The 11,644-nt window shown below is 39.3% G+C and overlaps 1 protein-coding gene across 1 annotated transcript in view; it reads left to right on the forward strand.

Moving 5' to 3' along the window:
* Positions 1 to 1,384, forward strand: part of PRORP (protein only RNase P catalytic subunit) — a 132,470-nt gene extending 131,086 nt beyond the window's left edge. The window contains exon 10 of the mRNA XM_054689880.1: positions 906 to 1,384. The gene's annotated coding sequence lies outside the window, so the exon portion shown is untranslated. The remainder of the gene's footprint in view (positions 1 to 905) is intronic.
* The last annotated feature ends 10,260 nt before the right edge of the window (positions 1,385 to 11,644 follow it).

Raw genomic sequence — 11,644 nt, forward strand, 5'->3', positions numbered from 1 at the left:
TTGTATCCTGCCACTTTACTGAACTGATTGATGAGTTGAATTAGTTTTTCTGTGGAGTTTTTGGGGTCCTCTATGTATATTATCATATCATCTGCAAATAGTGATAGTTTGACTTCTTCTTTTGGGATTGATAGTGTTTAAAGTCATCCGTCAAGGCATTGACTCTGCTACTGAAAAATATTTCTAAAGTGCTTTTTGCTTCCTTCCCTCTGGCATACTCCTGAGTTTATCCCCTCTTTCACCCTGCTGTTCTCAGACCCAATACAAAGCAAATCTCAAAGGAGAAGCCTGGGTTCATTTTCTCAGGTCTCCATTGGGACTACCTCGCCTCAGGTGCCTTGTTCTGCACATTAATTTTTCTCAAGTTTGCACTGAAATGTTATTACTGCTTTCTGAATCTTCTAGCAATTTTCTCATTTTTTTTTAAATTGTACTAAAGTACTATAAAATGCATCATATTGTTCACATTAGATTTCTTTTTCCTTGACAGCTTCACTTTAAAGAATGAAAGGGGTGTGTTAATGTAGGCACCTGAATGGAGTACAGGTTTGGTATTTTGCCCATCCTTCCAGTGAAAAATATCTACATGTAGGAACATATACTAGGAGTATAGGAACATAGACTACTGCAATGAAATGGTGATGTTTAGATTTGGGTATTCTTTCAGGACAAGAATAAAAGCAGATAGAGTTCTCAGTAAGAGGGACCAGGCAGCTGCTGGAGCTCCTGTAGAGCACAGGGTGAGAGTAGGCTTGCCACACCAACAACAGGACTAGGACTCCCAGTTAAATTTGAATTTCAGATAAATAACGGTATTTTAGTATTGTATAAATATGTCCCAAGTATTGTAGGGACATACTTATCGTAAGAATATTCATTGTCTATTTGCAATTCCCATTTAACAGGGCATCCTGTGTTTTCACTTGGTATATCTGGCATCCCTAGGAAGGAATTACATAGAACGCTGAGGGGTTGTGGGAAATGAGACATCCGAATGGTCTGGCAGCACTGCAGGAGGCTGGAGGAGAACAAGGATAAGAAAAGTAGTAAGTAAAAGGCACCTGGGAGAGGAAAGAAAGAAGAACTTTTCCCTGCCTTGATCGGCAATGACAACTTAACTCTATACTATATAATGAAGGGTGTTCCTGACGGATCTACTTAAAGAAAGCCATAAGAAGAGTAGGATGAGGGTCTCCCTGGTGGCACAAGGGGTTAAGTCTCGGTACCATGAAGCTATCTGCATCTACTGCAGCACAAGTTCACTCCCTGGCTAGGGAGATACCCACATGACACAGCAGACCTCTCCTGTCTTGCCCGCTGCTCCACTCAGCAGTGTATTTCTGTCAGTCTTCCTGTTCTGTACCCCACTCTGTCTCTGGTGAATCCTCTCAAGCCCACCCCCCCCCGCCCCGCCACCACACACCTCTAGCCTGTACCCTATTTCTTGTATGTATAAATAAATAAATCTTTTAAAAAAAAAAGTGAGATGAAAGAAAAATACAAGAGACTTACAAGAGATGGGAACTCCTATGAATAAGTGTAATCAAGTCTTAAGAAGTAATCTTTAACTTTCTCCTCTCATGTCTATTTAATGTGTTTCAAGATTTCCATCTCTCCCCAGGTTTGTTCATTGTGGGCAATACTTGATCTGATTGGTGCTTCCTCAGAGTCTAGGTACACAGCTCACTTTCAACCAGGAATTGAAATAAACAGGAAGACTATTATCTAGAAATTGGTGGCAGCTAAAAATAGTTTGTTTTGCTACCAGAGTACTCTCAGAATTATACTCTTATCAAATGGATAAAGTTATTAAGATAACCATGTACATTTGTTGTAAACAGTAGTGTCCTTTGAAGGATATTTGGTAGCTTCTGATGAGAAATTTGATGCACAATCACATTAAAATGACTACCAGATCTTCTCTTTGGTGTTAATATCCAGACCAAGAAACAATACTGGAGAAATCCATTGGTAGGAGATTTAATTTCTAACATGGTAGACACATAAATTCATTTTAAAGAGATTAGATGACATTGGCCTATCACTGTCAGCTGTTACTAAATATCAAGTTTAATTCACATCTCAACTTAAAGTCCATTATTAAAGTAGATTTGTGATTTCTATGACTACATTAGAATAGACAATGACAGTATTCTGATAGGTACAAATAGAATTCCTGACATAGTTCTATATTCTGGCTGTCTGGGGCAGAGTATCCTGACCTGGGAGAATAGAATGGGGCCTCTACCTCTGTGAAATGGGTTCCTTTGGAAGTGGTTATGGCAGGTCTTCAGAAAAGTAATTCTTTTCCAGACTTGTTCCTAAAAATGTATTGTATTACTAATTCTTTGAAACTAAGTCATTCTTGAGTTTTCTTCCTTTATAAGGAGGAAGTGACCTTGACTAGAATCCTAATGCATCTAAAAAGATGCATTTTTCTATCTTCTGCTCCAAAGCTGAGAAGTTGATTGCTATTAAGTTTACATATATGTGCCTACTATGTATGTGTACATACACAAATTTAAAGAATTATTCTCTGCAAACTCTTGTAACATTTTTTTTCCACCTGACAGAAAATGAAAACTTTCCTTGTTCTTGTTGTCTTTTACCACTTCCTTATCTACTCTAATCATAATGTCAGTTCATAAAGATGTGCAGCCAGGTTAAGTTAGGACATTGCTGTATACCATAAAATACGATACTATTCACAAAACTTTATACTCACTACTGTTAATGCTTCCTTATGTTCAGAAGTAAATTTCTGTTCTAGGGAACTGTCACCCTGATAATAGCTATTGGCTCAAATTAAGGGTCATGTCCTATGACTTAATCCTGTTCTAGCAAAAATGTCAAGGGGAAGTTTATTGAGGAAGACAGTATTGAACAGTTGTGCTTTATAAATATCAATAGATTCCCCCCCCACACACACCCTCTTCTACTGCCATTATTTCCAGAGATTTCAGCACCATCAATAGTCTCATTTCTTAACCTCTTAAACGCTGATTTTCAGCTCTCAGAATTTCAAACTTCTAAGTTTTTAATGTTTTTTTTTTTTTTTTTTTGTATTTCTTTATTTTGTCTACAGCCTCTCTGCCTGTCCCACACCATCATCTCAGTCACCATTCCTTGACCTTTTCTTAGGTCTGTCCTTTCCTTATCTAGAGACCTCTATTGTCCATCCCCATCTGGCTTCACCTGCCTTCTTCCCACCCTACCCCATCTATCCTCAGATGTGATGGCTTTAATAACATTGCAAATTCTTTCATTTTACCTCTTCTGGTGTCCAATTTATCAATTACAAACATAATTTTGGGTAGCCCCAGACTATTCCACTTCCTCCTCTCCTTTATACTACTTGTTGCTAGGAAAGTTATGAAGTTACTGTTGGAATTTCATGGAATTTCAAATACTGCCAGAACTTCACTACAACTCAAAGATCCTTTTTTCCATGGGTCATTGAATTTCCTGAAGAAACTCTCCCAATATTTGCAATCTTAACTTGAAAAATAACTAATCTCCTGGTGCCATCATTAGCTTTTCTATTAAGTGGGGAAAATCAACTATAGTAATATTTCTCAAACTTTAATGGACATAAAATCACCTAGGGCCTTATTTAAAATGTGGATTCTCAACAAAAAACTATGAACCAGAGACACTTTTTGGGGGGTGAGGGGTGGGAGGGGAAGGATTGGGGTCAGAATGGTGTGTTTGCAATTGTATGGGGGAATATAAAAATAAAATTTAATATTTAAAAAAAAAAATGTTTGGGAGGATAGACACTAGGTGTTAACAGTAAGCAATGTGAGAATATATTGTTTTTAGGAATATAGTGTTTAAAAATGTTTTTGTTACATGTATTTTCTAATTTTCTGCAAATGGACTCTAAAAATGCATTTACACTGCTCTTATAGTAATAAAAAGTTGCATTCAATTAAAAAAAAAAATAAAATAAAATGTGGATTCTGATTCAGAGCTGGTGTGCTTGGTGATGCCTAGTGATGCAGACCATATTTTGAGTAGTAAGGTCCTCAATGAGCTCCAAAGTTACTGAACAATAATACAAGGAAAACTCAGAGAATAAAACTCAAATTGTACTTTTATCCCAATCTGTTCAACATGCTTTTTACTAGAACCCAGCTGCCCCCTTGTGCCCTCTTCCATCATTTATTGGCCCTAGAAATTTATCCACTACCTAGTCTTCTAAAAGTATAGATGTTTCACACTTTATATAAATGGAATCATTTAAGTTGTGCTTTTTTTGTAATTGTCTACTTTAATCCTTTTTATGAGAGGTTCATCCATATAGTTGCATGTAATAGTATTTCACTCATTTTCATTATTGTATGATACTCCATAGTGTGAATTTACCACAATTTATCAATTCTATTGCCAGTGGGTATTTGGATAGCTCCCAAATTTTGCTTATTACAAATACTACTGCTACGAACAGCATATTAGTATCTCGCACTAATAAGGGAGAAACTATTTTAAAAATCTCATGCAAGTATTTTTTCCTTTCTTTCCCATTATTACCACTCCAGTCAGGCTTCAAAAACACACCTATCAGACTTTTTGCCCTCCCAAGCTGAAAAATACTTCTTCCAGCAGGCGGTTTGTATTCCCTGTGACCCAAGGTAATTTGGACTCTTCCTTTTGTATCATGAGCTGCCTCATGTTAATGTTGCTTTCATTCAGTTTTATATTCCCAACTGAACTCTTATGGCACTGCTGTCTGGTTCATTTGTGTGTCTCTCAGCGTAGCTACTCCAGCTTCTTGCCCGTAGAAGAGCTCCATATATATTGAATTACTTTGGAGAAGTTGTTTGAAAATGCCTTCCTGATTTTTACCTCTGATTTCTACTTCTCCTTTGAGTGAATTCCCCCTTGCTCCTCATGAGCTGGCTGACTCAAAAAAATAGTCTTTGGTGTCTTATGCTTTGACTAACTTCTCAGTGCTACCCTCTGTTATAACACCATTTAAACACCCTTATGCCTTAAGGGACTTAATGATTTATTTATTAGGTCTCTTCTATGTACATGGCAGTGAAGACTAGAATAAAATTTGCTATGCATCTGTAAGACATCATTCCTGAGTTTCCAGTCTTGGAGATGTTTTAGAGCTGTTGTCTGTGGTTGATTTTTGAAACTTGCCTTTGTTTCATCACCATGGATGAAATGCATTCTGGGTAAAGTTTGAGGATCTCAGCTAAGGTGTATCAAGTCATTTCAAAGTAAGTAAAAAAGACTGGGACATTCTTGAGTTCTCATCAACAACCAGGTTCTCCAGAACTAATTCCTGAATTAGTGACTGAAAATATTGGTTATAATGATCAGCAACCTCAGTCATTTTCTGTCTCCCATTACCACAAGAGAACTTGGCTCATTCTGAATATCAGAGATGACTTAATTTTGTGGTAAGAAAATAGGAATTAGAGGAAGCCAATTAGGAAACCTCAAGGAAGAAGTATCTCTAATTGTTGAGCCTTATTTCCTCTCTGTTCTTGACTCACTCTCTTGGCACCTCCCTTTCCCCATTTGATCAAGGGGATAAAGTGGGGATGGGGTATAAATTTAAATAATATTCATAAAGAACTGAAGATATAAGGAAGCATCTTGGGTGTAAAACTCTTGCTGAGCTGATTGATGTTTATAGTTCTCATCCCCCAGTCCTCAGTCATTGGAGAGACTGCATGTCTGAAGCACAGGATGGGTAAGAATTGGCTGCTTTCCAAGTTAAAAAACAGTGAGTTTCATTTCTGAACAATAGCAGAGTGCAGTGCAGGTTGATTTGTACTTGGTTTCCTTCTGTAAAAGAGATAGCTCAAAACAAAAGAGTCAACAATCCAGTCCTTATTTACCAGTGTCCCCTCCTAACCAAGGGAGAAACTCAATTCAAATCTACTAGTAGGTGACTTATTTTCACTGTAATAGTTAATATTTTTACTTCTCTGGCTTTAAAGTAAGTGCAGTATGCTCCATCTATTTAAGAGAAGAAGAAACCAAGGTTATGGCCAGTAAGTAGTCTGTAACAAAGATTCAAATCCAGTGCTTTTGACACTCAGAGCCTTACATATTGGAGACTCACACCCCTTCTGTCCCCATCTTAGTTTTCACTGGGACATTTGCTGTACTCTCAAGCTATGAAAGGCTTCCTGTGTTGTGATGCCTAAGGGGAAGTTGGGTGTTAAAACCACCAACGGTTAAGTCCATGCCAGCTGGGGTCTTTCATTGCTTCTCCCAGTACTCTGGGGACACCCATAAGAAATCTCAGAGTTTCTCAAAATTCTTGACGTTCAGAAATAAGAGATTAGTGGGAAATTGGGTCTTTATTTAACGGGGGTGGTGGGAAAACATCCAAAGTTGTATGAGGATAATGCTGATGTTATAGCTAAAAATCAAGGGTGAACGGAAAGGTTTTTACTGTATTGAAGGGATTAATGGATTATGTTAATTAGATACCCTTTGGATTGAACTGATACATTTATACCCTTTCACTTCAAAGGGCAGCATTATCATTATTGGGCATGACTGATAGGATCCAGGCACAGAATTATATTGACTGGTAGGAATGAATGGAGCAGAAGAGAAATAATGATACTTTGTGCCTGGAATGTTGTGCACCATATTGCACCCACCATTTTGGTACTGGAGGATGAGAGAACCAAATTAGATGATATGAATGTGGGGGCTGGGAGTGTTGCTTTATAATCTGGTCAAGTAAGGGGTTTGAAGATTGAAGAGCTTTGATTAGAAGAATAACCACATGCATAATGTAAGTTACAGAAACCACACTCCTTCCCACATGTGGTGTCCCATTTGCCTGCCTTTACCCATAAATTATAGGACTAGAGAAAAGAGAAATCACCTTTTTCTCCTTCCCAAAAACTCAGCCAGAATGACTGAACTCCCAGGCAACCCCCACAGCAGCTGGAACTAATTGCAGGACCGCAATTAGTATGAGAAAGATAAAGAGGGAAAGATACAAACATGTATCTGACCTTGGAGCAGGGCAGAACTCTACCTCTATACTACTGCTCATCTGGAGCTGCTATGTCCTAGCTTTGTCCTGACCACAGTTAACAGTTAGGGCCCCTTAACATCAGGGAATCCTAACTCTCTTAGGCTATTCTATTACCACTGTTTATGGCCAACACCTGTTAATATCACATGGCAACACAGATAAGCTTCATTTTATATTCTTTGGCTCACTGAAAATGCCAGCAGAGCATCTTAAGCTGAAAGCTAAATTCTTATCTTGCCTTTAAACACCATGTGATTCAGCATGCCTACAGTCACTGGGAATCTACACTGCCACTTACCTTTGCCTTGTGGGTAACCCCTACCTTCCTCCTACCTCCACCCCCGGGGAGAGTGTGGGCCTTGCCAAATGGAGGCCCCAGGAGATTTTCCAAGACTCACGAGATGTCAAGTCATCTCTAAAATTTTTTTTAAAAACCCAGAAAGTCATTTCAAGAAGTCTAACTTGGTGGCCTCACAGAAAGAAAGAGCAAACTTTCCACACAGATGCAGCAAGTCTGTTCTGTAGGCTTGTGTTAAAGCTGCAGTATTGGTACCCAGATTTTGGTGAAGCTCCCCAACCCAGGGGAAGTCCACCTGGGTTGAGTAGTTTGGCTACTGCTTGGCACCACCTAGATGACATATTCATGAAGTCTGCCTCCAGGGGATTTCCCTTTGCACTGGAAGGAGACTGTTTTTCTGAAAGATTTCCTAGAGGGGATTTATTTATCCATATGGAAAAATCTCAAATTCTAATATAAAATCTCTCACCTTTTAGGTTTTTGAGATGGATTTCTCATTTATTCACAGAACTGTTAAAGAAAAACACAGAAAATCCAGATAATGAGAATGCATATTCAATGAATGATCTGAATGCTTGCTTCATGTTAGGTACTGTTTGGAACTGAGGATGCAATAGGGGAAAATAAATATGTCCACTGTTCTCAAAGAGCAGGATGGTGTAATTTTAATTTTCAGTTTGTGTTTATATTGTAAATGGAATCAATTCCTTACAGGAATTATACTTAAGATTATTCAAATGTAATTATTATACAAAAATCCTATGCCTCATTCAGGGCCTAGCTTAAATCAATCTCAAGAGGGGATCAGGATTTCTTTGAATATTTGTTAATTCTCATGGCCTAATTTGAAATACCCCACTACCATGTGGCAGTAAATACCCAGAGGTACTTCATTGCGGTCATGTCTGCTTGGGAAGGAAAGGATTGCAACTATGAAAACATTTCTCAGTTCTTCCCTTTCTTTCTAGTTTTCAATTCAATTTACAGTCATATATCGAACTTTTATGAGCCAAGCCCCCTTGCCAGAGATGATGGAGAACAGAGATGAAAAGCACCCAGTCACATTTGAAAAGTACTCTGCCAATCTTGAGTGAAGCCCAGACATACAACTCTTTTAAGTTAAACCGTATAACTACCAATATTTGACCATTTGGGGACTATAAAAATGACCATTGTTGTTGGCAGCCTGCTGCCTTAAAGGGAGCTGGAGTTCTCTGAGAGTACCTGTTTACTCTGCATATGGAGTTCCAGGACGTTAGAAGTTCTGCAAACATAACTTCTTCCCATAATTGACTCCTGTTCTCTGAGGATGTACTGGCTTGTGCGCACATTCCCTATTAACCAGAAAAACTTGTTCCAACAGTAACTTATTAATTTGTATAAGCATAAACGCAATTACATGCTATTTTCTTGTTCTTTTGTTCATATCTTTAATAAAAGTTTGGGCTGGGAGAGTGAAAGGCAGAGCTGCTCTTGATAGCACTCTCCCCAGCCTCCCCCTCCTGCAAATTCATTTAGATTGCAAGTCTTCATTAATAGCTGAGAACTTCATTGGCTATCCGTGGCAAATTTCTTTCAAACCAATATAGTAAAAGTCAAGTTATATGCACTGAGCTTATAAAAGAAAAAGAGACAGATTGCTGGGTTTGAGCTTCTTAGGAGATATGAATGAGTAGCCCTTCCAGTAAAATTATGAGTGTAAGGGAATTGAAGAACCTGAGGATCGAGTAATGGTTTTTGGAGTGGTGCTGTGGCATATAGTCAGGGAGTAGAAATAGGAGAATGGAGTGGAAGAGAAGACTGAAAAGATAGGTGTAAGTTCCCATGGAGAAAACTTTGAACACTAAGTGTAAAGGCAGGAATGACCACTGAGCAGGTTTTCTAGGATCCAGGAGACCGGGTAAAGGAGGAATCAGAGTCCTCAGTGGTTTTTGCAGCTCTTGGGATTACCAGGTACATGGCAGGCAGGGGTACTGGGGGGCCGGGAGGCTGGCAGGCCTCCCAGCCCCCAGCAAGTCTTCACTCTATCTGGGCTCTCCAGCGTTCTCTCTGCTTCTCTCTCAGCTTCTGTTCGTTCTCCGCTTCTACTGGCATCCTCCTGACGCAGTCCTTAAAAAGCCCAGTCTTAGCCCAGGTGAATCCCATCTACCTATGCCCACACCCTACTCCAGGTGCCCGCCATCAGGCATGCATTCAGGACCGCAGGATCCGTCATCTATACCTGATGGCAGGAGGGAAGAAAAGCCTGATACCTTTTTCCTTACCCTACACTAATTTAAAGACTGATTTTTATTCAGTAATCGTGAAGAACTCAAAGAAATCCAGGTAGAGAAGCAACCCAATGAGATCTTGCTCTAGAAAAATGATTCCAGAAGGATCAATAAGAAGAGGCTCTACTTTGCCAGACCAGGCAAACTATAAAAAGGGCCTAAAGGCAGTGGAAATCAAAAGCAGGCAAAGTTATCCCAAAGAAATAAACAGGAGTTGGTAACTGACCAGACAGGATGGCAGTAATAACAGCTACCACTCAATAATAAGTGCTTATTATGTGCTAAGTACTTTTTTTAGTACACTTGACTTCTCTCATTTAATCCTCGCAACAGCCCCATAAAGTAGACTTTACCCAAATGTAGCAGATAAAGGAATTTAGATTTAGGGAGGTTGCATAAGGCCACAAGTGAGAATAACATTCACTTGAAACTAATATAATGCTACATGTCAATTATACCACAATTTAAAAAATAAGCAATAGGGACCTCCCTGGTGGTGCAAGGGGTTAAGCACCGCACTATGAAGCAATCCACAGCCTCTGCAGCATGAGTTTGATCCCAGGCGGCCAGGGAGCAACCCATATGGCGCAGCAGACCTCTCCTGTCTCGCCCCCTGCTCCCCTCAGCAGTGTATTTCAGTCAGTCTGCCTGTTCTGTTCTCCCACCCTGTCTCTGGTGAACCCTCTCACCCTCCGCATCTCTGGTCTGTACCCCAGCTCTTGTATGCATAAATAATTTTTTTAAAGCAATAAATTCAGATTTAAGTAGAAAGGGATGTACTCCTCATTCCATGCTCTAAGGGGTTCATTCATTCAACTAATATTTATTGAGTATTTAATGTACACTAGGTATTGTTCAAGTTGCCTCAGCTATACTAATCAAAACATTCTTGCCCTCATGGAACTTTGGGGAAAGGTAGCAAAAAAATTTTTAAAAATAAACAAAATTATGATTTCTGTAAAAGAAAAAAAAGGAGAGCAGAATAAGGTGGATCAGAATTAAATGGTGACAGACTAGGAAGTTTGGGGGAATTAAAACTGCTGCAAGGCATTGCTTCTGAAAACTTGGAAAGTGTGGTGGCACTAGGGGCAGGAATTGGCTTGCCAGTTAAGAGATAAGGAGTTTTGTTTTAAATATACTGGATTTTGAGCTACCATGTGTATCAGCATGAAAAATAGGCCCCAACTCGGCTCTAGAAAAGGGTCCAGCTAGAGAGAAAGTAGCATAGAATGGGCTGTGGGACTATATGATTTCACCCTCCTAGTAGCCTTACAGAGGGCTCGTTATGATTAGGCAAAGCCTCTAGGAATTACAGTTCACTGGGCTTGTTCAGAATGTGAGGGGAAAATAGTATTCAAAAAGTCAGGAGCTGGTCTTGAGAGTACCTGAATCAGAAGTAAGGGACTTTTTATCTATACACGTGGAAATTCGCGAGAGCTGGAAAGTTCTGTATGCCAAAGATGCTGTTTGCACTTAGTGTTTTCTTAATCACGTTTCGGTTTTAGGTTTTCGTTTTTAGGTTAAAAAAATAGAAGTTTGCTTAAAAAGCCCTAGCGAAATTGTAGCTTCCTTAATTAACAAACTCCTTAACAGATTCCTACAATTCTTATTTTTTTAAGATGGAAGTGGGTTTATGAGGAAACACATTGTAGTTAAGAATCCCTACTTCACTCTTACAGCAAGCAGGCATTAAAGTGCCAGAAACTTTGGTATATCTGGCCTTTCAAGTGGTCGTGTGACGTGGGGGAAGGAAGGGGGGGTAGGAGGGTAGATAGGTGTCGAGTACCCTAATGTCATGTTTTCCATTTTATATTCATTAAATAGGCTTGTGCATTGAGGGTAACGTTAACATAGGCACAATTTGAGGTCTTGAAATACTACCTGCTGTTCTCCGGAGGCCACCTCTCCTGCTTGGAATTACTCTCATTAATCCACCAATACCATCACTGATGTGAGCCATCATCAATCAAGGCGGCTTAATCCCAAGATTCCTCCATTTTATGCACATTTCAACCTCAGTTCCACTTTTATGACAAAACTGTCAGAGCTGTTGGT

Source organism: Talpa occidentalis, unplaced genomic scaffold (assembly GCF_014898055.3).
Source record: "Talpa occidentalis isolate TD23 unplaced genomic scaffold, MPIMG_talOcc4v2.1 talOcc4.11, whole genome shotgun sequence".
Taxonomy (NCBI): Eukaryota; Metazoa; Chordata; class Mammalia; order Eulipotyphla; family Talpidae; genus Talpa; species Talpa occidentalis.